Below are 26,906 nucleotides of genomic sequence, written 5' to 3' on the forward strand. Positions count from 1 at the left end.
CTCTCTGTCCCGTGACGGCACAGTGATTAGTATCCCTATTTTCAGACAGGCTTAAGCCCTCTGCCCAAGGCCCGCTTCAGGCCAGGTCCCCAGAAAGTAAACATTTTTCTCATGAACAGTCTGGTAGAGGTGTCCCATCCTCGCTGAATGGCTGGGCACACCGTGTTTCAACCACAAAGGCACTGTCCTTCTTCTGGGGCCTTGCCAGCAGTCTGTGCCCCTGAGGCCAATGGGAAGACCTAGAGCATACCGAGCTCACCCAGGAAGTGGTGAGCACTTCGGGTGCTCCTTGCCAAGTGGCTGGCTGCTTCCCAGAAGCACGTCTGTCTCTGGACCAGGCAAAGGACAGACTCTGCCACAAACGGAGCAGGGAATGTTCAATGTTTGTTCCCCCCCAGTGTTCTTCTCTCTTCCCAGATACAGCGGCTCCAACACAGGCGTCCCTGAGGGTGGCATATTGACAGTACCATTTCCGTCCCACATGTTGAGCTCTCGCTCAACGACTTTTGGTAGAAGAGCCTTCTCCCAAAAGCCCCAGCTCTTTCCAGGACGAGGGTTTGACAAAGTTCATGGAGTCACGGATGTCCCCTTCAAAGTGCACTGAGTTAGATCGCCTGCTCGGTGTCAGGGTTTGTATTTGAACATCTACATCCCAGCTATGCCCCTTCTACAGTGGAGACATCCGAAGGTCTAGAAGGCGAGGCTTGGCCTTTGCCCGCTGCTGTCCCCACAACCATCCCACAGACACTGTGGAAACAGGTCTTCTCAGCTTCTCGCACTGTACACCTCAAGGAACCCTTGGGGCTTCAACATGCTGGTCCCTGTCTTTCCTGGTGCTGGTAAAAATAAACTATGCTCTGATAACCCTGCAGTGGGAGTGGGACAGCATACTGGTGCGTGGTCTTAGGGAACCTCAGACGGGGCTTGTTCTAAGGACTCCAGGATGTTTATCCACATCCAGAACATTTAGTAAGGTCTTGCAAAGGACTTAATCACCAAAGCAAAGGTTGGGACAGGGTGTTTCGATACACATGCTCTGGGTTGCTGTTACTCACTTACTTGTTAAGGTTTGTGTCTCTGAGTTGGTCTGTGCCTGCGTTCCACCCTTTCCTCCATTCCTGCATCAAATGCTTCCACACCTTCAACTGGGACTTTTTTGTGAGTTCCGTTGTCTTTGTGAGCAACAAGAAATGCTTTATTGCAGGTGGAGTTAGCAGTGACACACATTTGGAAACAGAGGAATAGGCATGCACTTGTGGCAGATCACCGACAGACAAGAATATCTTGGTGGAGGTGAGAATATCAATTACGGCCCCCAGAGGGTGATGAGGACATTGAGGGAATGCATTTGCCAGGGAAGCTTCCAGGAGGAGAACGTTTGGGGTTGACTTGTTAGTGTTTTGTAAACACTAGTGCGGGAGTGAAGGAAGATGACTCTTATTCCTCCCCATTTTATTCTTGCGTTGGTCATTAAACCGACATTATGTGGGCACAATTTCTTCATGAGTTTTAATAAAGCATCACCCGAACGATAGGAATTGGGGCTAGTCTTCCTGTGAAGAGAAAAGTTGTTAGAGAGTCCTTGCCCTCGGTGACCTCCTATGACCCAGTGAGAGGGGGTGCATGAACAAAATACGGGCAAACCGAATAGAAACTCGTGGCCCAAGCACCTCACCCAGAGGATCAGGTGGTGCTGAAGGAAGGTGAGGGCTTCAGGAAGAGAGAGGTATGAGTAAAGGAAATGTGACGTGTAGATTCATGAGTTTTGCCATACCTGGAGAGTGTGAGGGGCATGATTTCTTGAAATACTTGTCCTGCCCCTTTCTCTCCTGTCTCCACCTGGGACTGCAAATACGTAAGCCTCGGATTGCTCAGTGGAGTCTGGCAAATAATCTAGGCTGTTACATTTTCTGCATTATTTTTGTTCTCCTTCTGCTCCTCAGCCAGGATGATTTCAATTAACCTGACTTTGGGTTTTGTGATTCTTCTGCCTGCTCAAACCTTCCTTCGAAGTCTCTGCTGAAGGTTTTGATTCACATGCTGTGGTTTTTCAGCCCATAATTCCTATTTGTTTCTGCTTTAAATGTCTCTTTGTTGAGAGTCTCTATTTCGCTAGACCTGGGTCTCCTGGTTTCTTTTAGTTCTTGCTCCATCGTTTCCTTTGTCAGGTGAGCGTAGGTATGACTCTTGATTGAATGTCTGCCTACAGAGTTAAAGTACTTGGTTTCCTCATGCACAGTTTCTATTAATTTGCTATCTGACCTGTGATGGGGCAAATACACACTTGTTTCATTGCATGCCTTGTAAGTGGTGTTGAAAACTGGAGATTTTGAAGTTTGGAATGCAGTAAATGGGGAGAAGGTTCTTCTCCCTCGTATTCATGTGTGGCTGCGGGTTGTAGTTGATCCTTTCCGTTACTATGCCGAACTATTTTTGGTTAGACGGCTTTCTTTGCCGTGTGCTGTGTAGCCACTGGTGTTTCTGTTCCACGACGTGGGTGGACACAACCGATTATTATTTTTTTAAACCGCCGGGGTGCTGGGTCAGGGGGTTTGGGGAGGTAGCAAGGAAACACAAATTTCAAAAACCACTCTCCTGGTCTCTGCAGATTACCTTGGGGCTGGGTGCACAGCTTCATCACCGTATACACCGTTTTCATTTTCGCAAGTTTTCCCACCCAGTACACCTGGAGACTAAAGATCAGCCAGAGGTGAAAACTTAGGGTCTCCTCAAATCTTTTCTGAGCCAGTGAACGTGTGTGACCTTGTCTAGCAACACGGGGACGGGCAAATTTCTCCTTTACCCCTGTTGAGGTCCTTTTGGCTCTCCTAATAATTATGTGGACACAAGACAGATTAACAGGAAAAACAAACCAATTTAATTCATGTACACAGAGGTCTCAGAAATGGGACCGCCTGAAGTGACCAAAGCCCGCTGAATGTATCTAGTTTTGGACAAAGAAACATTTTTGTACATTCGACAAAACAAAGAGGCTTGTGCTTGGGCAAGCAGCCTAATGAAGAAGTGTCAGCGTTCGTTTATCCAGCTTTCTTAGCCTTGAATTTCCTAACTGTGGTGACAAGGATGCTTTCTAGCCTCCTGCCATAGGGAGGATACCGTCACATGGATTTAGTTCGCACTTTGGGGGAAGGCAGGGGGCCAGAGTGTTTTCGTTGTGGTTTTCAATCATTTCCCCTCACTGACCGTTTCCCTGGTAGCCTCTGTTCAAAATAATCAACAAGCCATATCTTGGGCGGCCCGCTCTGAGCCCCAAGGATTCCCTCCTCTGCAACTTCCCTTGATGTTTCACAAAGGAAAGGCTAAGGTGATGGCCATGGAGAGCAAAACTGGGTGAGTAGCTCAGTGCTAAGAGACCTGCAAAGGGAGAAAAGAACATAGGTTAGAATGAGGATGAAGAAAAACAGAAAAGAACAAATCAAATCAAAGTACATTTCCCCAAACCCTACCGAAACAGTTCCCCAGTCCTGGGAAGACATCAGTCCAATAAAACGGCTTTGCTTCATTTATGTGACGAAAGCATTTCCTTCACTTTTAATAAGTTGGAGAGTATTTTTCCCATTTGATTTGCGTAGAAGCAGTATTTTCCACCGATGATTGCATAAGCTCATCCTCGCCGAGCAGTCAGGATGTCCAGAGCAAGTCCATTTTGGAGCACCACTGATGCTAGGCTGTTAACTTCTGACTGAAGTATTTTCACACTTTGCATAGGGGAACTGAACTCTTGTTCCACTACCATGGAGAGTTAAGATGGCTGTTCTAATTCATAACCTCCATAGCTTGGGAATAAGATCCTGAACAATGAAAAGAAGTTGGAGTTGTGATACCCAATGGATTGTCTATGACTTCCCTGCTGGCACCTTTATGGGACACAGTTTTATGAACAAAGGAGCCCAGGTTTGTAATTTGCCTGCATTTAGGGTGGAGTATTTGGTGACAGAAGGAGCCAGGTATCCAAGTCCCCATTGTCCTGACCGGTTAGGTGGACACCCTTTATATACTTTGCTGCCACCCAACATAAAAAGACCAGTGTGGTTTGCAGACAAGGTTACAACGGAACCTGCAATCTCCAGGAACTGGAGTATTCCACGACCTTTGCCATTGGTAATGCTAGCATCCATACCCTCCATTTCCCGTGTGCTCCTGTCAATCTGTGAGAGCAGGACAGGTTGCAAAAGAGTTGGTACAGGAGGCCTGTGGTCTGGTTTGGGCAGCACTAAGGCTTGGTTCTGTGGCCAAGCGAGTCCAGATTTTTATAGTGGTCCACCCGTACATAGCTTATGGTAGTAGGCAGCTTAGTCATGGGAGCAGCCGTAGTACCCCAAGTTGTACGGAGGTGGCTTACGAGTCATCCAAAACATTTGTTGATTTGGCAGACGTTTGTACCAAGAATGCTAGCGCTAGAGCCACTTATAATCTTTTCCAGGGATTTGAAGATGCCACCTGTGGGGTCAAACCACAGAGTCTGAATGTACTATTGGTCCCAGAGTGTCACTCGGGAAAGGCCGAGTATCATGTTTGTTCCAAAGCAAAGGGACAATTTTTCACCTGTTGGTCTTTATGTGGGCAAGGGAAAGTTCTTGCCCTTCCATGTAGGTTATGCAAGACCCAAATAACTCACCAGAAGGAGGGACAGAGCAATGTTTTCTTAGACATGGGTGCCATACCTTGTCATTTATCTGCCTTCCATACTTGGTCCACCAGATGTTCACATCGGCAGAAACAGAGAACAGTTCAGGTCCTTTAGCAGTATCTAGAGGCCGGCATGACCAGCAGTCAGATCAGTTAGGCCAGGGGCTGGTAAACTGGCATAAGCAAGTGTTTGGGTGGTACTCTTTGCATTGAAAAAGTAAAGGTTAATAAGAGCCTTCACAATAGGTTGTAAAGGGGCGCACAGTGAGTATTTGGAGAGGGGCAGTAGGATAGATAGAGACCAGCTAACTCTCCAGTCAGCCTTTTAGCAAGGGACTAACAAATGTAGGAGGACCTTCAAGATGCTGGAGCAGTGAGACGTGGAGATCGCCTTCCTCCCCACAGATACACCAGAAATACATCTACACGTGGAACAACTCCTACAGAACACCTACTGAACGCTGGCAGAAGACCTCAGACCTCCCAAAAGGCAAGAAACCCCCCACGTACCTGGGTAGGGCAAAAGAAAAAAGAAATAACAGAGACAAAGGGATAGGGACAGGACCTGTGTCACGGGGAGGGAACTGTGAAGGAGGAAAAGTTTCCACACGCTAGGAAGCCCCTTCACTGGTGGAGACGGGGTATGAGGCGTGGGGGTGGGTGGGGATATGGGGGGGCGGTGTGGGGGTGGGGGTGGCGGGGAGAAGCTTCGGATCCATGAAGGAGAGGGCAGTAATAGGGGTGCAGAGGGCAAAGCGGAGAGATTCCCGCACAGAGGCTCGGTGCAGACCAGCACTCACCAGCCGGAGACGCTTGCCTGCTCAGCCACCGGGGCGGGCGGGGGCTGGGAACTGAGGCTCGGGCTTCGGAGGGCAGGTCCCAGGGAGAGGACTGGGGTTGGCTGCGTGAACACAGCCTGAAGGGGGCTAGTGCGCCACAGCTAGCCGGGAGGGAGTCCACGGAAAAGTCTGGAGCTGCCGAAGAGGCAAGAGACCATTGTTTCGTGGTGCGCGAGGAGAGGGGATTCAGAGCACCGCCGAAACGAGCTTCAGAGACGGGCGCGAGACGCAGCTGTCGGTGAGGACAGAGACGGGCGTGAGACGCTAAGGCTGCTGCTGCCGCCACCAAGAAGCCTGTGTGCGAGCACAGGTCACGATCCACACCTCCCCTCCCGGGAGCCCGTGCAGCCCGTCACTGCCAGGGTGCCGGGATCCAGGGACAACTTCCCCGGGAGAACGCACGGCGCGCCTCAGGCTGGTGCAACGTCACGCCGGCCTCTGCCTCCGCAGGCTCGCCCCGCATCCGTACCCCTCCCTCTCCCCACTGGCCTGAGCGAGCCAGAGCCCCCGAATCAGCTGCTCCTTTAACCCCGTCCTGCCTGAGCGAAGAACAGGCGCCAGAGGGCGACCTACATGCAGATGCAGGGCCAAAGCTGAACCCCAGGAGCTGTGCAAAGAAAGAAGAGAAAGGGAAGTCTCTCCCCGAAGCCTCAGGAGCAGAGGATTAAAGCTCCACAGTCAACCTGATGTACCTGCATCTGTGGAATACCTGAATAGACAATGAATCATCCCAAAATTGAGGCGGTGGACTTTGGGAGCAACTGTAGACTTGGGGTGTGCTGTATGCGACTACTAGTTTATGATTTTTACGTGTATCCTAGCACAGTTTTAGCCCTTGGTATCATTGGTGGATTTGTTTATTGGTTTGGTTGCTCTCTTCTTTTTTTCCGTGTATTACGTTTTTATTATTTTTAATTTTTTAAATAATAATTTAATAATATTTTAATTTTAATAACTCTATTATTTATATTTTCTTTCTTCTTTTTGTCCCTTTTCTTCTTTTGAGCCGTGTGGCTGGCAGGGTCTTGGTGCCGCAGCCGGGTGTCAGGCCTGAGCCTCTGAGGTGGGAGGGCCGAGTTCAAAACATTGGACCTCCAGCGACCACCCGGCCCCACGTAATATCAATCAGTGAGAGCTCTCCCAGAGATCTCTGACTCCCTGCTAAGACCCAGCTCCACTCAACGAGCAGCAAGCTCCAGGGCTGGACGCCCCATGCCAAACAACTAGCAAGATAGGACCACAACCCCACCCATTAGCAGAGAGGCTGCCTAAAATCATAATAAGTTCACAGACACCTCAAAACACACCACCAGATGCGGCCCCGCCCACCAGAAAGACAAGATCCAGCCTCATCCACCAGAACACAGGCACCAGTCCCCTCCACCACGAAGCCTACACAACCCACTGAACCAACCTTACCCACTGGGGGCAGACACCAGAAGCAATGGGAACTATGAACCTGCAGCCTGAGGAAAGGAGACCCCAAACACAGTAAGATAAGCAAAATGAGAAGACAGAGACATACACAGCAGATGAAGGAGCAAAGTAAAACCCCACCAGACCAAACAAATGAAGAGGGAATAGGCAGTCAACCTGACAAAGAACTCAGAGGAATGACAGTAAAGACGATCCGAGATCTTGGAAATAGAATGGAGAAAATACAAGAAACCTTTAACAAGGACCTAGGAGAACTAAAGTGCAAGCAAACAATGATGAACAACACAATAAATGAAACTGAAAATTCTCTAGATGGGATCGATAGCAGAATAACTGAGGCAGAAGAACGGAGAAGTGACCTGGAAGATAAAATAGTGGAGATAACTGCCACAGAGCAGAATAAAGAAAAAAGAATGAAAAGAATTGAGGACAGTCTCAGAGACCTCTGGGACAACATTAAACGCACCAATATTCGAATTATACGGGTCCCAGAAGAAGAAGAGAAAAAGAAAGGGACGGAGAAAATATTTGAAGAGATTATAGTTGAAAACGTCCCTAATATGGGAAAGGAAATAGTCAAGTCCAGGGAGCAGAGAGTCCCAGATAGGATAAATCCAAGGAGAAAAAATGCCAAGACACATATTAATCAAACTATCAAAAAAGAAATACAAAGAAAAAAAAATTAAAACAGCAAGGGAAAAGCAGCAAATAACATACAAGGGAATCCCTGTCAGGTTAACAGCTGACCTTTCAGCAGAAACTCTGCAAGGCAGAAGGGAGTGGCAGGACATATTTAAAGTGATGAAAGGGAAAAAACTACAATCGAGATTACTCTACCCAGCAAGGATCTCATTCGATTCGACAAAGAAATTAAAACCTTTACAGACAAGCAAAAGCTAAGAGAATTCAGCACCACCAAACCAGCTTTACAATGAATGATAAAGGAACTTCTCTAGGCAGGAAACACAAGAGAAGGAAAAGACCTACAATAACAAACCCAAAACAATTAAGAAAATGGTAACAGGAACACACATATCGATCAGTACCTTAAATGTAAATGGATTAAATGCTCTAATCAAAAGACACAGACTGGCTGAATGGATACGAAAACAAGACCCGTATATATGCTGTCCTTACAAGAGACCCGCTTCAGACCTAGTGACACAGACAGACTGAAAGTGAGGGGATGGAAAAAGATATTCCACGCAAATGGAAAGCAAAAGAAAGCTGGAGTAGGAATTCTCATGTCACACAAAATAGACTTTAAAATAAAGACTATTTTTCTTTCAGTAAAGTTACATGTACCTTTATTATATTAATATATACACTACCAAATGTAAAATAAAGACGATTACCAGAGACAAAGAAGAACACTACCTAGTGATCAATCCAAGAGGAAGATGTAACAGTTGTAAATATTTACGCACCCAACATAGGAGCACCTCAAAACCTAAGGCAAACATTAACAGCCATGAAAGGGGAAATTGACAGTAACAGAGGAGAGGCATCTGTGTTCCTCCCAATCCCCCTAGTCTGTTCTAATGGCAGGTAACTAAGATCACTGGGGCACAAGACCATCTGATTTAGAACATCTAGGAGGCTCCTTTTGTCTCTATTAGGGATCTTTACCAGCATGCATCTCTAAAAAAGGAATTTTTTAGGCAGAAAACACTCATTGGAAATACAGTTCACCCAGTTGGCCTATTATATGCTATAGTATTTTCTTACACGGAAACAGGCAAAGAGTACCTGAAATCACCTGAAATGCTCACCAAGCAATAAAATAAGACTTCCACTATCTTTCTGATGGAAACTTTGTATTTTCGTAAAACTGTACAGCCCACGAGACCTGTGAGGACAAATACAAACTATGAATAACGGGCTTAATTCTCCTCCATTAAATAAGGAGAGAGGTTTCCACCTCTGCCTTTTGCTCAGAGCAATTATTTTAGAAAACTTGTCGTTAAGTACTCTCTCCTCGTTTTGAAATGTGTATAAAACTTTCCGATGGGACTTTTCTCAGCTTTGTGACCCAGAAGTGTTCTTTTCAAGGACCTGGGGACTATCTCTTTGAAACAAAACCAGGAAGGGAGAGGGAGCCCATCTCCCAGGCTCTGTGGGAGGTGAGGGGCTGAGCTTCTGTCGGCTCCTGGCCCCAACCTGCAAACCTACCTCTCGTCACAAAGACAGGAGCGGTTCGTCTTTCCTCTGGACGAAGCTGATTAGCTACCACAGACGGTCCCTGCAATTCGCAGGTCAACTCAGGATGGCTGTGTATGTGTATAGTACACGCTCCTGCCAGGTCTTGCTGAGGCCTAGTCAGTGCTCATCTTGAGAACATTCACAGAAGGAGCTCTAGCTGCCTGGCCACATAAAAGGGTGAGATTTTCCTTCTGTCTTTGCCTCTCTTGGCGAATTCCCTGTGGTGTGCACCACATTCTGATTTAACGCTTATCTGATGATAAAACTGCTGTCTGTCTCTTCTGCTTTGTGGAGAGGTTTGCTGGGGGTTGGGAGGAGATTTGCGTTTAAGTATATTTCCCAAATGAACCTCAAATCCTTTGTGGAATAGGTGAAATACAGAAACATAAGCTACTGTATACATAAGCACTGACTATACCTACGTACACTCAGATATTCTTTGTAAGAGTCAAAATCATATTTATTGCTAATTTCCTTTTCATCTACTGCAATGAAAACTATGTTAAATTTTTATAGTATATGCTAGTCATTAAATTTCCACTGGCTATGTCATCTATTCTCTAGGCTACAAAAAAATTCTATGGTAATTTATTGACAAATAAAAGTGTGGAGCAAATGTATTACGTATTTGACACTAATGGAACTATTATTCCCTGTTCATCACACAAACGCATCCCAGGAACTCCACCATCTGATTTCTAGGGTTTCCAGGAGCTTATCCTGGTTAATTACGTTCACAAATTGTGCTTCCATCTGTGCCTTTAATATAGATTTAGAAAAAAATAGCTCTATTATAAATCTTCAGGGGCTTCCCTGGTGGCGCAGTGGTTGGGAGTCCGCCTGCCGATGCAGGGGACGCAGGTTCGTGCCCCAGTCCGGGAGGATCCCACATGCCGCGGAACGGCTGGGCCCGTGAGCCATGGCCGCTGAGCCCGCGCGTCCGGGGCCTGTGCTCCGCAACGGGAGAGGCCACAACAGTGAGAGGCCCGCGTACCGCAAACAAACAAACAAACAAAAATGCTACGAGCAAAGGAGAAATACCTTCAAAATGATGGAGTTAATTCATCCATTTGTTCCCTTATTTTAAAATATGTATAAAGGTTACTAGGCATTAGGAATAACAAGAGGAAATGTCTCCTGTCCTCAGCGTGAGCACAGTTCCTTGGGGGCAAAGGCAACCTCTAAAGTGTCAACTAAAATTGATGTGATCTATGGGAAGTAGAGGAAGAAACCAGCCTGGTTCCGTGAGGGAAGCCTGTGCAATTTCAGATGGAATAATTTTGAAGTGACCCTAACAGTATGAAGTGGTTTTACTTGAATAAAAGAGAGGGACGACCCTCTCTATTAACATTCTATTTATTCTATTTATAACATTCTATATATTCTATTCTATAACAACAGAAATGTAAACTAGGTTATTTCTAGTACTGCTCTGATGGACAGTCTTATTCTGAGGGTTCCATATTGACTTGCGCTTCAACTCCTATCTTCAAGGCTCTCTGGGGAGGGGGCGTGCTCACCGTGCCCGGGGGATGCCCCAGATGCGGGACCACCCGGCTCTTCCATCTTCCTTGGGAAAGCCTGGCCTTCACCCCAGAATCCCACATTGTTCAGAGACTTTGTGCTCATTAACTTCTTAATCTGGTCCATTCTAATAACGCAAAGCAGTTTTACTTAATTATTATTCTGAAAGTCCAGTTAAGAATTTAATCATTTCTAAGCAAATCACTTAAATACTAGTGGGACTAACCATGGTGCAGCACTTAACGAATTACTTGGTCTCTCTCTGTAGGAATATTATTTAGTCAGAATTGGACATCTCCTTTCTCTCAGCCAGCCCTCCTCTTAAACGACAATGGTTTTAAAATTCCAATTTTATGACGTAGTTTACCACTCTGCACTGGCATTATAAGAGGCATTTTCTAAATTAAGTGTCTGAGGTCTTTTCCATGCCGCTCAACTCGGAGACTCAGAGTTTGAGCTTGTGGGTAGATGTACGATTGTATACTGGATATTTCGGAGAGACAGTCCTCCAAGATTTCTACTAAAGTGCACCTGTTTCTTTGGACAACTGGAATTGCCCTCCTCTACTTCTGATAAGTACTACACCCTATTAATTTTATACATTTAAACATTTTTTTCCTCCTATACTGAGTGTTAGCTGGAGGTAGGAAACTCGCTCCTGATTTAGGAAAAGGAGACATTCTAGTCCTATTCAGTGCTCTATAACATGTCCTAAAATTTCCATCTCTGTATCTATCTGCCTTTCTAACTACCTACCTATTTATTTTTTTCCTTTTCTTCCTTCTTCTCCTCTTCCTCCTTCTTCTCTCTTTCTCTGTCTCTTTGTTTCTATCGCACACACACACAAACACACACACACACTCCTCATGTATATCTGGGGAAGATGCTGATGAGATTGCTATTCTTTACAATCCCTAAGTCTGTAGAGATGTCAATCTTTAAAAGACAGTGTGCGATCTCTCCTTTGAGAACCTGATACCCTTCTGGGAAAACAGGATACTTGCTGCTTAGCAGTGATGAGATGTCCCAGGAGCTACTAAAACCTAACTCCTGTGTTTTTTCTTGAGAAATTTAATCATCAACACAATTGCTAATTCAAACCCTGTAAGTTGTCCTTCATTTTATGTTACAGGAATGTTCAAAGCCAATAAATTGAAGTTGCAGGCGCTCCACTCTCAGAGATATTAAACATGAAAACTCTTTTATGTCCCTGAAGAGTCTGCTGAATTCACTGTACTAAATACTTGCTTGCATTCCTGGAAATGAAGGGCAAAATTGTATCAATTGGTGGGTGTGGATTTGTGTGTCCACGTTCCTTTCTCGATCCTACTCTGAAGTCAGCAGGGTGGGATGCATGGCTGAAATTTTGAGGATGCTTTGAATGTTGAGTAATCTCCATACATCTCATGTCTTCCTGGTCTCTGTCATTTGTTCTCAAAATGACAACATTTGTTCTCATTTGCACCAAAATACGTAATTCTGGTAAATTGTGATGTACAGTTGATGCTCGTTAAGCACCATAGTATTGATTGTAGGGTTACAAATCAGTTTTGGAGTAGGCAAATTCCTATACAGGGATTCTGCAGGTAGTGAGCATCAGCTGTGATTGGTGAATCTCTATGACCACGTTTTCTGTTTGCTCTTGTGTGTGCTTATACGCTCATTTATATGAGGGTTTATCACTGACTATTAGGCAATGATAACGGTGCTGAAAAACATGGATGTGGAACTTGGAAGGCATCCACATGACACAAGAAGTCATTCAGACCCAACTATTAGAAAGAGTGAGTGGGCTCTCAGCAGAATGGCGAGAAATAAAATGAAAAATTGCACTTGCTGCAAAATATAACTACCGGTCATTTATCAGACGCTACGAGTGTGTTGTGACAGTGTCACGAGTAACCTGGGTTAAAGAGACGATGAGCGACCTGGGTAGCTAGTGCATCTCAGATAAGCAACTTTGGAGATTAAACAACAACCATGTTTTGGTTGTAGCTCATGACTTCGCGGGTTAGGTGTTTGGAGAGAACTCAGCTGGGCCCTTGTGCTCCACTTGGCACTGAGGGAGGTCTCGCAGCGGTGTGCAGATGGCAGATGGGGTCTGGAGGGTCCAGGGGGCTTCCACTCACAAGTCGGTTGCCCTGGTAAGTGGATGGAAGTCTGGATTCAGCTGGTAATGCCCACCCGAGAAGATTCCAAGAGGCCCTTCCAAGAGGAATTCCAAGGATTCCAGGATTCCAGATGCTGTCAGATTTCTGTGATGTAGACTTGGAGACCCAGAATGTCCCTTCAGTTGGTCAAGCAGCTCAGCGCAGAGAGGAATGTATTTATTTTCTTAATCTAATCACCTAGGGTGAAAATAGAAACTATGAAAAGAAAGGAAATGTAGCTTGTGATGTGCAAATATAGTATCATTTCCTTAGAAAAGTCCAGAAAGAACAAATAAAAGTTACCCTCAGTATCAATTAGAGAAGAAAGAATTTTAATTCATGCATGTTAATTGTTTTTCACCATTGTAATTGGTAAAGTTAGTTGAATTTCAATATTTTTTTAACATCTTTATTGGGGTATAATTGCTTTACAATGGTGTGTTAGTTTCTGCTTTATAACAAAGTGAATCAGTCATACATAAACATATGTTCCCATATGTCTTCCCTGTTGCATCTCCCTCCCTCCCACCCTCCCTATCCCACCCCTCCAGGCTGTCACAAAGCACCAAGCCAATATCCCTGTGCCATGCGGCTGCTTCCCACTAGTTATCTACCTTACGTCTGGTAGTGTATATATATGTCCATGCCTCCCTCTCGCTTTGTCACAGCTCACCCTTCCGCCCCCCCATATCCTCAAGTTCGTTCTCTAGGAGGTCTGCGTCTTTATTCCTGCTTTACCCCTAGGTTCTTCATGACATTTTTTTTCTTAAATTCCATATATATGTGTTAGCATACGGTATTTGTCTTTTTCTTTCTGACTTACTTCACTCTGTATGACAGACTCTAGGTCTATCCACCTCATTACAAATAGCTCAATTTCGTTTCTTTTTATGGCTGAGTAATATTCCATTGTATATATGTGCCACATCTTCTTTATCCATTCATCAGATGATGGGCACTTAGGTTGTTTCCATCTCCGGGCTATTGTAAATAGAGCTGCAATGAACATTTTGGTACATGACTCTTTTTGAATTTTGGTTTTCTCAGGGTATATGCCCAGTAGTGGGATTGCTGGGTCATATGGTAGTTCTATTTGTAGTTTTTTAAGGAACCTCCATACTGTTCTCCATAGTGGCTGAACCAATTCACATTCCCACCAGCAGTGCAAGAGTGTTCCCTTTTCTCCACACCCTCTCCAGCATTTATTGTTTCTAGATTTTTTGATGATGGCCATTCTGACTGGTGTGAGATGATATCTCATTGTAGTTTTGATTTGCATTTCTCTAATGATTAATGATGTTGAGCATTCTTTCATGTGTTTGTTGGCAGTCTGTATATCTTCTTTGGAGAAATGTCTATTTAGGTCTTCTGCCCATTTTTGGATTGGGTTGTTTGTTTTCTTGTTATTGAGCTGCATGAGCTGCTTGTAAATTTTGGAGATTAATCCTTTGTTGGTTGCTTCATTTGCAAATATTTTCTCCCATTCTGAGGGTTGTCTTTTGGTCCTGTTTATGGTTTCCTTTGCTGTGCAAAAGCTTTGAAGTTTCATTAGGTCCCATTTGTTTATTTTTGTTTTTATTTCCATTACTCTAGGAGGTGGGTCAGAAAGGATCTTGCTGTGATTTATGTCATAGAGTGTTCTGCCTATGTTTTCCTCTAAGAATTTGATAGTTTCTGGCCTTACATTTAGGTCTTTAATCCATTTTGAGCTTATTTTTGTGTATGGTGTTAGGGAGTGATCTAATCTCATACTTTTACATGTACCTGTCCAGTTTTCCAAGCACCACTTATTGAAGAGGCTGTCCTTTCTCCATTGTACATTACTGCCACCTTTATCAAAGATAAGGTGTCCATATGTGCATGGGTTTATCTCTGGGCTTTCTATGCTGTTCCATTGATCTGTCTTTCTGTTTTTTTGCCAGTACCATACCGTCTTGATAACTGTAGCTTTGTAGTATAGTCTGAAGTCAGGGAGCCTGATTCCTCCAGTTCCTTCATTCGTTCTCAAGATTGCTTTGGCTATTCGGGGTCTTTTGTGTTTCCATACAAATTGTGAAATTTTTTGTTCTAGTTCTGTGAAAAATGCCAGTGGTAGTTTGATAGGGATTGCATTGAATCTATAGATTGCTTTGGATAGTAGAGTCATTTTCACAATGTTGATTCTTCCAATCCAAGAACATGGTATATCTCTCCATCTATTTGTATCATCTTTAATTTCTTTCATCAGTGTCTTATAATTTTCTGCATACAGGTCTTTTGTCTCCTTAGGTAGGTTTATTCCTAGATATTTTATTCTTTTTGTTGCAATGGTAAATGGGAGTGTTTTCTTGATTTCACTTTCAGATTTTTCATCATTAGTATATAGGAATGCCAGAGATTTCTGTGCATTAATTTTGTATCCTGCCACTTTACCAAATTCATTGATTAGCTCTAGTAATTTTCTGGTAGCATCTTTAGGGTTCTCTATGTATAGGATCATGTCATCTGCAAACAGTGACAGCTTTACCTCTTCTTTTCCGATTTGGATTCCTTTTATTTCCTTTTCTTCTCTGATTGCTGTGGCTAAAACTTCCAAAACAATGTTGAATAATAGTGGTGAGAGTGGGCAACCTTGTCTTGTTCCTGATCTTAGTGGAAATGCTTTCAGTTTTTCACCATTGAGGATGATGTTTGCTGTGGGCTTGTCATATATGGCCTTTATTATGTTGAGGAAAGTTCCCTCTATGCCTACTTTCTGGAGGGTTTTTATCATAAATGGGTGTTGAATTTTGTCAAAAGCTTTCTCTGCATCTATTGAGATGATCATATGGTTTTTCTCCTTCAATTTGTTAATATGGTTTATCACATTGATAGATTTGCATATATTGACGAATCCTTGCATTCCTGGAATAAACCCCACTTGATCATGGTGTATGATCCTTTTAATGTGCTGTTGGATTCTGTTTGCTAGTATTTTGTTGAGGATTTTTGCATCTATGTTCATCAGTGATATTGGCCTGTAGTTTTCTTTCTTTGTGACATCCTTGTCTGGTTTTGGTATCAAGGTGATGGTGGCCTCGTAGAAGGAGTTTGGGAGTGGTCCTCCCTCTGCTATATTTTGGAAGAGTTTGAGAAGGATAGGTGTTAGCTCTTCTCTAAATGTTTGATAGAATTCGCGTGTAAAGCCATCTGGTCCTGGGCTTTTCTTTGTTGGAAGGTTTTTAATCACAGTTTCAATTTCAGTGCTTGTGATTGGTCTGTTCATATTTTCTATTTCTTCCTGATTCAGTCTTGGCAGGTTGTGCATTTCTAAGAATTTGTCCATTTCTTCCAGATTGTCCATTTTATTGGCATAGAGTTGCTTGTAGTAATCTCTCATGATCTCTTTTATCTCTGCAGTGTCAGTTGTTACCTCTCCTTTTTCATTTCTAATTCTATTGATTTGAGTCTTCTCCCTTTTTTTCTTGATGAGTCTGGCTAGTGGTTTATCTATTTTGTTTATCTTCTCAAAGAACCAGCTTTCAGTTTTATTGATCTTTGCTATTGTTTCCTTCATTTCTTTTTCATTTATTTCTGATCTGATTTTTATGATTTCTTTCCTTCTGCTAGCTTTGGGGTTTTTTTGTTCTTCTTTCTCTAATTGCTTGAGGTGCAAGGTTAGGTTGTTTATTCGAGATGTTTCCTGCTTCTTAAGGTGGGCTTGTATTGCTATAAACTTCCCCCTTAGAACTGCTTTTGCTGCATCCCACAGGTTTTGGGTCGTTGTGTCTCCATTGTCATTTGTTTCTAGGTATTTTTTGATTTCCTCTTTGATTTCTTCAGTGATATCTTCATTATTAAGTAGTGTATTGTTTAGCCTCCATGTGTTTGTATTTTTTACAGATCTTTTCCTGTAATTGATATCTAGTCTCATGGCGTTGTGGTCAGAAAAGATACTTGATACAATTTCAATTTTCTTAAATTTACCAAGGCTTGATTTGTGACCTAAGATATGATCTATCCTGGAGAATGTTCCATGAGCACTTGAGAAAAATGTGTATTCTGTTGTTTTTGGATGGAGTGTCCTATAAATATCAATTAAGTCCATCTTGTTTAATGTATCATTTAAAGCTTGTGTTTCCTTATTTATTTTCATTTTGGATGATCTGTCCATGGCTGAAAGTGGGGTGTTAAAGTCCCCTACTATGAATGTGTTACTGTCGATTTCCCCTTTTATGGCTGTTAGTATTTGCCTTATGTATTGAGGTGCTCCTATGTTGGGTGCATAAATATTTACAATTGTTATATCTTCTTCTTGGATCGATCCCTTGATCATTATGCAGTGTCCTTCTTTGTCTCTTTTAATAGTCCTTATTTTAAAGTCTATTTTGTCTGATATGAGAATTGCTACTCCAGCTTTCTTTTGGCTTCCATTTGCATGGAATATCTTTTTCCATCCCCTTACTTTCAGTCTGTATGTGTCTCTAGGTCTGAAGTGGGTCTCTTGTAGACAGCATATATAAGGGTCTTGTTTTTGTATCCATTCAGCTAATCTGTGTCTTTTGGTGGGAGCATTTAGTCCATTTACATTTAAGGTAATTATTGATATGTATGTTCCTATTCCCATTTTCTAAATTGTTTTGGGTTCGTTATTGTAGGTCTTTTCCTTCTCTTGTGTTTCTTGCCTAGAAAAGATCCTTTAGCATTTGTTGTAAAGCTGGTTTGGTGGTGCTGAACTCTCTCAGCTTTTGCTTGTCTGTAAAGGTTTTAATTCTCCATCAAATCTGAATGAGATCCTTGCTGGGTAGAGTAGTCTTGGCTGCATGTTTTTCTCCTTCATCACTTTCAGTATGTCCTGCCACTCCCTTCTGGCTTGTAGGGTTTCTGCTGAGAGATCAGCTGTTAACCTTATGGGGATTCCCTTATGTGTTATTTGTTGTTTTTCCCTTGCTGCTTTTAATATGCTTTCTTTGTATTTAATTTTTGACAGTTTGATTAATATGTGTCTTGGTGTATTTCTCCTTGTATTTATCTTGTATGGGACTCTCTGTGCTTCCTGGACTTGATTAACTATTTCCTTTCCCATGTTAGGGAAGTTTTCAACTATAATCTCTTCAAATATTTTCTCAGTCCCTTTCTTTTTCTCTTCTTCTTCTGGAACCCCTATAATTCGAATGTTGGTGCGTTTAATGTTGTCCCAGAGGTCTCTGAGACTGTCCTCAGTTCTTTTCATTCTTTTTTCTTTATTCTGCTCTGCAGTAGTTATTTCCACTATTTTATCTTCCAGGTCACTTATCCGTTCTTCTGCCTCAGTTATTCTGCTATTGATCCCATCTAGAGTACTCTTAATTTCATTTATTGTGTTGTTCATCGTTGCTTGTTTCATCTTTAGTTCTTCTAGGTCCTTGTTAACTGATTCTTGCATTTTGTCCAATCTATTGTTCATTCTATCTCCTAGATTTCGGATCAACCTTACTATCATTATTCTGAATTCTCTTTCAGGTAGACTGCCTATTTCCTCTTCATTTGTTAGGTCTGGTGCATTTTTATCTTGCTCCTTTATCTGCTGTGTGTTTTTCTGTCTTCTCATTTTGCTTATCTTACTGTGTTTGGGGTCTCCTTTTTGCAGGCTGCAGGTTCGTAGTTCCTCCTGTTTTTGATGTCTGTCTCCAGTGGCTAAGGTTGGTTCAGTGGGTTGTGTAGGCTTCCTAGTGGAGGGGACTAGTGCCTGTGTTGTGGTGGATGAGGCTGGATCTTGTCTCTCTAGTGGGCAGGTTCGCGTCTGGTGGTGTGTTTGGGGGTGTCTGTGGCCTTATTATGATTTTAGGCAGCCTCTCTGCTAATGGGTGAGGTTGTGTTCCTGTTTTGCTAGTTGTTTGGCATAGGTTTTCCAGCACTGTGGCTTGCTGGTCGTTGAGTGAAGCTGGGTGCTGGTGTTAAGATGGAGGTCTCTGGGAGATTTTCGCCGTTTGATATTATGTGGAGCTGGGAGGTCTCTTGTTGATCAGTGTCCTGAAGTTGGCTTTCCTACCTCAGAGGCAGAGCCCTGCCTCCTGGCTGGAGCACCAAAAGCTTTTCATCCACACGGCTCAGGATAAAAGGGAGAAAAAGTAGAGGGAATTAGTAGAAGTATGAGGAAAGAAAGAAGGTAAGGAGGGTAGGAAGGAAGGAAGAAAGAAAGAAAGAAGCAAAGAAGGAAAGAAAGGAGGGAGGGAGGGAGGAAGGAAGGAGGGAAAGAAGGAAAAAAGACAGAAAGAAAGAAGATACAGTAAAAATAAAATAAAGTATAATAAAGTTATTGAATTAAAAAATTCTTATTTAGGAAAAAAAAAAAGGGACGGAAAGAACCTTAGGACAAATGTTGGAAGCAAAGCTATACAGACAAAATCTTACACAGAAGCATACACATACACCCTCACTAAAAGAGGTAAAGGGGAAAAAATCATAAATCTTGCTGTCAGAGACCGCCTCCTCAATTTGGGATGATTCGTTGTCTAAAGGAGGGAAGGAAGGACGGAAAGAAAGAAAGAAAGAACGAAGGTAAAGTATAATATTGTTATTAAAATTAATTATTAAGAAAAAAAATTAAAAAAAACATGGACGGATAGAACCCTAGGACAAATGGTGGAAGCAAGACTATACAGACAAGATCTCACACAGAAGCCTACACATACACATTCACAAAAAGAGGAAAGGGGAAAAAATCATAGATCTTGCTCCTAAAGTCCACCTCCTTAATTTGGGATGATTGGTTGTCTATTCAGGTATTCCACAGATGCAGGTACATCAAGTTGATTGTGGAGCTTTAATCCGTTGCTTCTGAGGCTGCTGGGAGAGATTTCCCTTTCTCTTCTTTGTTCTCACAGCTCCCAGGGCTCAGCTTTGGATTTGGCCCTGCCACTGCGTGTAGATCGCTGGAGGGCGTCTGTTTTTTGCTCAGACAGGATGGGGTTAAAAGAGCCGCTGATTGGGGGCTCTGGCGCACTCAGGCCGGCGGGGACGGAGGGGCACAGAGTGCGGGGCGGGCCTGCGGTGGCAAAGGCCGGCGTGACTTTGCACCAGCCTGAGGCGCGCTGTGCGCTGTCCCGGGGAAGTTGTCCCTGGATCCCGGGAACCTGGCAGTGGCGGGCTGCACAGGCTCCGCGGAAGAGGGGTGTGGAGAGTGACCTGTGCTCGCACACAGGCCCCTCGGTGGCGGCGGCAGCAGCCTTAACGTCTCCCGCCCGCCTCTGGGGTCCGCGCTTTTAGCCGCGGCTTGCGCCCGTCTCTGGATTCCGCGCTTTCAGCCGCGGCTCGCGCCCGTCTCTGGGGTCCGCGCTTTTAGCCGCGGTTTGCGCCCGTCTCTGGATTCCGCGCTTTCAGCCGCGGCTCGCGCCCGTCTCTGGGGTCCGCGCTTTCAGCCGCGGCTCGCGCCCGTCTCTGGATTCCGCGCTTTCAGCCGCGGCTCGCGCCCGTCTCTGGGGTCCGCGCTTTCAGCCGCGGCTCGCGCCCGTCTCTGGGGTCCGCGCTTTCAGCCGCGGCTCGCGCCCGTCTCTGGGGTCCGCGCTTTCAGCCGCGGCTCGCGCCCGTCTCTGGGGTCCGCGCTTTCAGCCGCGGCTCGCGCCCGGCTCTGGGGTTCGTGCTTTTAGCCGCGGCTCGCGCCCGGCTCTGGAGTTCCTTTAAGCAGCGTTCTTAAACCCCTCTCCTCACGCCCCAGGAAACAAAGAGGGAAGGAAAAGTCTCCTGCCTCTTCGGCAGGTGCAGGCTTTTCCCCGGACTCCCTCCCGGCTAGCTGTGGTGCACTAACCCCTTCAGGCTATGTTCAAGCCGCCAACCCCAGTCCTCTCCCTGCGCTCCGGCCTCAGCTCGCAGCCCCGCCCGCCCCGGCGGGTGAGCAGACAAGCCTCTCGGGCTGGTGAGTGCCGGTCGGCACCGATCCTCTGTGCGGGAATCTCCCCGCTTTGCCCTCCGCACCCGTTGCTGTGCAGTCCTCCGCAGCTTCGAAGCTCCCCCCTCCGCCTCCCGCAGTCTCCGCCCGCGAAGGGGCTTCCTAGTGTGTGGAAACTTTTCCTCCTTCACAGCTCCCTCCCACTGGTGCAGGTCCCGTCCCTATTCTTTTCTCTCTGTTTTTTCTTTTGCCCTACCCGTGTACGTGGGGAGTTTCTTGCCTTTTGGGAGGTCTGAGGTCTTCTGCCAGCCTTCAGTAGGTGTTCTGTAGGAGTTGTTCCACGTGTATATGTATTTCTGGTGTATCTGTGGGGAGAAACGTGATCTCCGCGTCTTACTCTTCCGCCATCTTCCGCCTTCCCGAATTTCAATATTTTATTTATTGATAGAAAGATGAAAGTCAGAAGGTAGAAACATTTGGAACAGAGTTTTTTCATTTTTCGTTTTTTAAACTCCTACTACTGACTGAGGCTATTAAGGGCTTAAAAAAAACCTAAGCTTATAAATGGAGTGGATTATCCTGTGTACTAACTTTTAAAAAACATTTGGTGTCATACAATTTTTATAAACTACCTTTATAGTAGTGCTAACAAGTCAATAGCTGGAGTCTTTAGTAGTTAGATCCTATATATTCTGTTGAATTTAAAGTTGTCAGTGTAAGAAAGTTATGTGTTGTAGTGACAGTGAATTAACTTTGGGGATTCTCAGAACTTTTAGGTGGTTTTCAGGCATGGAGACACAAATAATATATTAAGTAAACGAAAAAACAAGAGGTTAAGTTAAATGACAGAGAACTAAGGCAGTAAAATCAAGTTTCCTTGCAGAAGAGTGTGCTCAGCAGCCAGCCAGGAGAATCTGTGAATAGGAAACACATGCACAAGCTTTTCCGTCACCTTTGAGCCCCCTCCCCTCGGTAGATGTCGGTTATGTGGGATCCTTCAGTTTTAAACCCAGGAATAAGCTGTAATAAAACATTAATGAAAACCAGTTTGATAAAACAGTGGAGAATTATTATTTGGTTTCTATCATGACAACTTCTCTTACCACAGCAGCGTCTCATATTTTTTGTCTTTATAAAGTTTTGCATGTGTGTAAAAGTAACCCACGCTTATCATAAAATGTAAATGTTGTAAACGTCTGTAACACAGCCAAGTGGAAGCACCACGTGACACTAGAAACAGAGGAGTCCCGTCGTCAGTAGTTTGTACCAGGCTCGCGTTTAGTTCCTTTTGTAAAGACAGTCATCCCCAAAGTCAGCCAGGGGTCCAGGGTACTGAAAGGAGGGAGAGCTGCCCTGGAGGAAGGGGACCTGAGTTCCACTTGACTCTCTGTCTTATACCTGCTGTAAGTATGTGGTGATTTCCTGTAAAATGTACTTAGCAGCACCTGAAGTGACGATTCTCAAGTCCTGATCAAGGTCCTTTACCCTCTGAAGAGTCAAAGAGGCCCAGTGAATGGTCTCACCACCCAATACTTTCTCCACATAGCAGAGAGAGACCTCTGAGGACCACTTCAGCTGCCAGCAGACAAGATGCAGAAGACTTTTAACAGACTGACTGAGACACCACCATTGTCCAGTGGTGGCAGCAAGATATTCTGTGTAGAAGGGTTTAGGGTTGGTATTCTAGCTGGAGCATAGGGGCCAAGGGATGTGAATCAAGCCACTTCTCAGCAGATCCACTGTATTTCACGTAACTGAAGTGTTCATTGCACATAACTTCTAAGGAGTTGATGGAATTACAGGAGGAAGGACCCCATACCCACCCACACCCATCTACAGCTGTAGAATCTAAAGACCTAAGGTAGAGATATATATTTTAAATTTGAGATGAGGCATATTAGTGTATACACAGGATATTCAGTACAGATTGAACATGTTTTGGTGTGAGTAATGCTATCCACATGGGGCTCTGGGAAATTTTGAGCACAGGGGTATTTGAAGTGAACGAGACCACGCTACCAGAGCAGACAAACCCATTACATTTCCCACTGTGTCCTTTCTACTGTGTAATTCACCTTTCTTTTCTTTCTTAGAAAAAAAGGCAAGGTTGTTAAGTTTTATTTTCATCAGCAAACACAAGTTAGTTCCATTGGCCTAGAATAAGTGACATCTCAGATAGGTAGGGAGAAGTTATTTGTTCAACCACTATGCTTAAAATGTAAAGTCCTGCGTTTCTATAGGAAAAAGAATTAAGTCAGGCTCCAGAATTGGGACTTAGTTTCTCACCGATCAGTAGGCAACCACATAGGTGGGATCATACTTCATCTCGTGAACACTTAGAATCAAACATCATTTCAGAGCTGGGACTTTTTTTTTTCCATATGTGGGACTAATTAGTATATGGGACTAATTTCCATATACTGTCAAGGGCATTGGTGTGTAAAAACTTGGGGAGTATTGGTAGCTGCATGCATTCTGATAAGGTGGGATTGCGTGGAGTGGGAAAGAGAAAGGCTGAGAAGAAGGTAAGCAGGAGTAAATCACAGAGGGTTTCACAGGTTTCAAGAGTTTCTATTAGAGTCTGTGGACAGCGATTCAGAAATTGTGCTGTGTTTAGGAATCAGCTTGTTAATTAAATGGTGCCTCCAGGGTTTCTCTTTAAAGAGTCTAATGAAGTCGATCTGGGATAAGACCCAGAAATGGCTTTGTACTCTTTGAAGGATATATGTTAGTGGAAGGGAGCCAGAAGTTGTATAATCCTGGTCACATAATTTTACATGTTATGGAGCAGAGGGCTGATCCAGTGAAAATATAGATGAAGGCACAATTATATAAGATTTGCCTGTGATAACGTCTGTCAGAAAACAGTGTTCCATGGGTGTCTTGCATCTCTGCACTTCTTTTGAGCAGAACACCAAGCGCCTTTTTTCTGCTCTATTTTTAAGGAAATTTCTGTAGAGAACATCCTTGGAAAATAGATGCGGTGTCTCCTTCCAGAGTAGAAGGCAGGTTTTCCTGCTGTGGAGTGCAGTAAAGAGAAAGTGTCCCTTGAGATGCTGAGCAGGTCTGCTTGCAGGTTGGGGTTTCCTAACTGTAATACATGCCCACCGTGCGTGCCGCAAGTGCCTGAGCCGCCTCCGCCTGAGCCGCCTCTGCCCCCAGGAACACGCCATGCATGCTACTGCACCAGCTAACTGTAGCTTGCAGCTAGGATAAAATCTTTGAAACGTCACAGTACTTGACGTGTGCTGCTGGGTTTTCATCCTACTTGTAGTTTGTTGAGTTTCTTTGATCTTTACGTTAATTTTTAAATTAATTTGAGAAGACTTGGGGCATTACTACAAAATATTTTTCTGCTCCTTCCTGCCCTCTTCTTCTGAAACTCCTATTCCACTTGTATTGGAGGGCTTGGCACTGAGGCTCTGGTTGTGTTTCTTTTTCCTTCAATATTTGTTTTCCTTTTTAAAAATTTTGACTGGATAACTTCTGTTATCTACTTTCAAGTTCACTGCTTATTTCTTACACCATCTAAACATCTGACGTTAAGCCCATCCAATAATTTTTTCATTTCGGTTGTTGTACTTTCAACACTAGAATTTCCCTTTGGCTCTTTCTTCTGCTTTCCATTTCTCCCTTGATATTTCTTATTTGTAGAATCATTGTTAGTTTATAGTCCGTTAATATTCGGAACATATTTATAATTGCTGTTTTGACATTTCTTTATACTAAATCCAACACCTGGTCCCACGCAGTCAGTTCCTATTGACTGCTTTGTTTTTATTTTTATTTTTTCCAATATAGCTCACACTTTCCTGATGCTGTAGCTTGTAAATTTTGGTTGAAAACTGACATTCAAGATGAAGTACAGCAAGGACTCTAGATTTTCTCCCATAAGGGCTGCTGAATTACTTTTTTGTAAATTCCCTGAACTTCAGCTACAAAATTAGCGTCTCTCCTGATGTGCAGCTCTTGCCGTGTCCGTTGATTTTGTTTATTTGCCCATCTGTTTACTTATTGAGTTTTGCCGACGTCCTTAGAGGTGGTTTCTATCTCTGCGTAGTTCAGTGGTCAGTTCCAGTGGTTGGGCAGGAGTTGTGATCAGGCAGCTCTATTTCATAAGGCTTCTAACTTCCGCCAACTGACTTGTCTGTGGGTTGAGAAATATATTCAGATGTGTGGCCGATGCTCAAGTCTCTCTTGGCTTTCACTTATCACAGTGTCTTGGGTCTCCCTCAGGCTTGCATAGGACAGTAGTCAGGAAGAGGTGTGGACAGCATATCTCAGTGCTTCTATGGTTTTCCTCCTTCTAGGGTCTTCCTATTAAATCTCTGACTGGATGGCCACTCACCCTGAATACATAACAGCCAACCTGAGCTACGAAATCTATGTGATTCTCCCCATCTGCTCTGAACTAAATCTGCCAGTTTTAGCTAACAAAGCCATGGTTTATGAGTGACCTTTGCCTTGACTCAGTGAGCCACTTCTGGCCCTAAAGCTAGTCCAGTAGCTAGTCCATCCTTCTTTGTTGAATCATTGTTAGTTAGTATATCATCCTTTAATATTCTGATGGACTAGCTAGGAATTCTAGGCCATCCAGACTAAGCAGAGAATGCTATGACGGTTGAGCAGGAAAGCTACAGACTCACGGACAAAACTCGCCCAAAATTGTAACAGTTTTTTGTTTTTTAAGAATTAACGCTTCCCAATTTGTTGTCGTCTGCATTGGTCGAATGTTAAGGAAACTGAAATAGTTGTTTTTCACATTTTGTCTAGGATTCCACCTGTTTTCTACAAAGGGGAACCAACTAAATTTATTGTAATACCCCAACCAGCAGTGGGCTCATTTAAGAATTGAGCTTATAAAATACCAAGTTAAAGATGTTCATTTTGTAAAAGACTGAGTGAAATTTAGGCAGTCTACATAATTTTAAGAAATTCCATATGTTACCTAACAGTGTAATAGCTGGATCACATGAGAAGTACACTTTAAATTTTTTTATTTTTAACTGACAAAGTATTTCTCAGATTGGCTGCATCATTTTACATTCCCACCAGCAACATACGAGGTTTCCTACATTCTCACCACCCCTTGGTGTTTTCAAACCTGTTTAGTCATTGTAGTGGGTATGAAAAGTTCCTCCAAGAAAAACAGGGTAATTATAGAAACCATCTTATCTGTGTCACCTCTCTCAAGAATCAGAGTCCTGATAGAGATGTTTTCCACTGTATGAAACTGATTTTTGTGTATTTTAATGGGTTTTCCAGCTGTTTACAGCAGGAGGGTAAGTTTCATTCCATATACTCCACTAGGGCTGATAGCAGAGACTCATAGCTAGAATTTGAACTAAGATTCCCTGGTTCTTTTGCTAGCTTTTCATTTCATTTGTAGGTAATAATACTTAGGAAGCAATAAGCATGCCAATTACCTTTTGGACTGTGTCAGAGGTGGTTTGTCTAATTGATTGTTTCTACATCATTAGATACAGGCTAACCATGTCTTGTGTTTATTTACTGTGTCTATTATGTTTTATATGGGGTTTTGTTTGTTTGTTTGTATGTCTATGTGGTCCATTTCTTTGCTCCCTTATTTGAATTTATTTCGCTGTCTTGAGTGTTAGGAGGTCTCCAAACACAGCCTCCACACAGTTCTGCCCCTCTCCTTGTACAAAGACCACTCCTCCCACCAGTAGAGCTTGTGTTCCTTCCCCTAGCAATGTGGCTGAGTATTAAACCACAGTGACTGGGGGTGGATTCTTACACAGCAATATATAACCCCAAATTTCAGGAATATTTGTATTTTGTTTTCATGTGGACCTTTATATGTTTATAATGTCCTTATTCTCATTTTTCCTTTATTAGTTTTCTACTCATTTATTTATTAACTTTAATTTTCTGACTCCCACCTATTATAGTCCCCCCCACCCCAAAGACACTCTGTTTCCTGTCTTTCTCTTGACGATTCTTTTCATTTACAGTTGTGTTATTTCTAAATTGTAAGGACACTTAAGATTATTATACTGTTTTCCTATCCTCATTGCACTTTTCTTTAGTTATATTTTTAATTTAAATATGTTTAGTCCTTGACTAGTTCCGTAATTGGTCCTGTTTGCACCTAATTATCCCATTTCTTGCTGTGTGTAGGACAAGTCAGCGTTCAACTTCTGACAAAAATTCACAGGTATTCTTGACACCACTGATTCAGTAACACATAATATATTCCTTTTTTTTTTTTTTGCAGAATAACTGGTGATGAATCAGTAGTCACAGGTGTTCCGACAC

Source organism: Leucopleurus acutus, assembly GCF_964270905.1.
Source record: "Leucopleurus acutus genome assembly, chromosome: Y".
Taxonomy (NCBI): domain Eukaryota; kingdom Metazoa; phylum Chordata; class Mammalia; order Artiodactyla; family Delphinidae; genus Leucopleurus; species Leucopleurus acutus.